Source organism: Triticum dicoccoides, chromosome 7B (genome assembly GCF_002162155.2).
Source record: "Triticum dicoccoides isolate Atlit2015 ecotype Zavitan chromosome 7B, WEW_v2.0, whole genome shotgun sequence".
Classification (NCBI taxonomy): Eukaryota; Viridiplantae; Streptophyta; class Magnoliopsida; order Poales; family Poaceae; genus Triticum; species Triticum dicoccoides.
The window spans coordinates 762,403,135-762,405,697 of NC_041393.1; the positions used below are offsets into that span (position 1 = coordinate 762,403,135).

Genomic DNA, 2,563 nt, shown 5'->3' on the forward strand with positions numbered 1-2,563 from the left:
ATTCGTGCTCGATCCCCATCGAGATTCAACAAGTGACTAGTCGACTTATACATTGGTCCAAGCTCCCACAAGTTAGAGGCCGCCTACCTGGACAGGGTAGCACACGGTCTGACTTGCCGAGTAGAATGATGACAATAAAAGAGCACACTCATATAATAGGCTAGGGCCTTCTCAGTGACAACATTTGTACGACATTAGAGGCATGACACATAAATGATGCAAACATGGTGCCGATCTACTATATTACTACGCTCCCTAGGATCGGAGGGCGTCTAATTCAATTGAGGATATTTATTTTGAATTTACCTTTTAATTTTGATTTGGTCAACAATTTCTCAAGGAGCTCTCTCAATCAATTATTATATCACTAAGCTCCTAGGATTGGAGCCCCTGATTCATTTTAGTAGGACATTTATTTTGGATTGGCGGCGAGCGTGGGCGTGGCGGAAGAGCCGGGTGGATGCACCACGGCGGCAAGATGGTGCTGCAGAGCGAGGTCATGCACGCGGTGTGGGTCGGCACGCAGGCTGACGAGGCGTTCGGGGACGCATGGCACGCCGACGCGGCGTCGGTGCGCGGTGGCGCTGATGGTGTGGCCGCGGTGCAGAGGACGTCGAAGCTGTGGTACCTCCGGATAAACGTGCTGGAGGCAGAGGACGTCGTGACGGGCGGCCTCGTCGGCGACAAGGTCCGGCAGCACGTGGAGATCTTCGCCAAGGTCCAAGTAGGCTGTAGGCGGCAACGGCATGATGCTCCGGACCAAGCCGTGCGCCATGAGGAATCCGACAAGTCTGGCGTGGAACGAGGAGCTGCTGGTCTTCGTTGCGGCGGAGCCGTTCGAGGATCCGGCGGTGCTCATCGTCGAGGCCCGGGCGCACCCACGGCAAGGACGAGATCGTCGGGCGTGCCGTGCTGCCGCTCACGATCTTCGATAAGCGCCTCGACCGCGTGGCGATCCACTCGCAGAGGTTCAGCCTGGAGCCGGCCGGCCACCCGTTGCGCCGGCCGGAAGCCACTTTCGCCGGCCGCCTCCACCTCCGGGCGTGCCTGGAGGGCCCGTACCACGTCACGGACGAGCCGACCATGTACGTCAGCGACACGCGCCCGACAGCACGGCAGCTTGGCGGCCGCCCGTCGGTGTGCTCGAGGTCGGCATCCTCGGCGCGCAGGGGCTCACTCCCATGAAGACCGCCGACGGGCAGGGCACCGCCACCGCCTACGGGCAGAAGTGGGTACGCACGCGCACCGTTGTCGACTCGTGTAGCCCCCGGTGGAACGAGCAGGGCACCATGTTCGACATGGTGCTCACGCTCGCCATGTTCGACAACTGCCACCTGGGCAAAGCTAATGCCGCCGCCGGCGACACCGTCCTCAGAGACCAGGTGATGGGCAAGGTGTACACCAACGCGCACCCGCTCGTCGTGCTACGCCTCGCCGTGCGCCTCACCTCCGTCTCTCTCGCCAGCGTCGTGTGCTTGTACGGAGGCCCCTCCTCCCGAAGATGCACTACGTCCAGCCGTTCGCCAGGCGATGAGCATCGTGGCGGCGCGGCTGAGCCGGGCCGAGCCGCCGCTGCGGCGGAAGGTCGTGGAGTACATGCTGGACGCGGGCTCGCACCTGTGGAGCATGCGGCGGAGCAAGGCCAAGTGGCCAACTTCTTCCGGTTGACGGCGCTGCTGTCCGGCGCGGCCAGCACGGCGCGGTGGCTCGTGGACGTGTGCCACTGGAGGAACCCGGTGACCGCTGTGCTCATGCACTTGCTCTTCGTCACGCTCGTGTGCTTCCCGGAGCTCATCCTGCCAACCGTGTTCCTGTACATGTCCATGGCCGGCCTCTGGAACTACCGGCGCCGGCCCCGCCGGCCGGCAAACATGGACGCGAGGCTCTCGTGCGCGGAGGCGTCCCACCCCGACGAGGTCGACGAGGAGCTGGACACGTTCCCGACGTCGGAGCCGAACGACGTGGTGCGGCTGCGGTACGACCGGCTGCGGAGCGTGGCCGGGCGGATCCAGACGGTGGTCGGGGACGTGGCGACGCAAGGGGAGAGGGTGCGGTCGCTGCTGGCGTGGAGGGACCCGAGGGCGACGGCGCTGTTCACGGCGCTCTGCCTCGTCGCTGCCGTGTCGCTGTACGTGACGCCGCTCCGGGGCGTGGCGCTCGTCGCCGGGCTGTACGCGCTCCACCACCCGCGGTTCCGGAGCCGGATGCCGTCGGCCGCCGGCAACTTCTTCAAGAGGCTGCCCTCCAGGGCCGACACCATGCTTTAGCATGTACTGTACTCTAGTAGTATAACATAATCCTAAAAGCAATTGTAAGAAAAACATGAGATAAAATCATGCATCAACATTTTTTTGCGAAAAAGTTAGGGTTTTTACTCCAAAATGATAGAGTTACAATCTTCAGCTACTAAATTGCTGATGCATGGGGTGGTTGACCCAACCAACAGGCTGTGCTATCACCACATCTAGCAAAGTTCGCTAAACAATGTGCAGCTCTATTCTGTTCACGAAGGATTTTAACAGGAATAACAACCCTATCACTCAAGTAACTTTTGATCTCCGAA

At 60.9% G+C, this 2,563-nt stretch overlaps 1 pseudogene; it reads left to right on the top strand.

The window, feature by feature from the left end:
* The first annotated feature begins 460 nt into the window (after positions 1-460).
* LOC119339732 lies at positions 461-2,267 on the top strand (annotated as a pseudogene).
* The last annotated feature ends 296 nt before the right edge of the window (positions 2,268-2,563 follow it).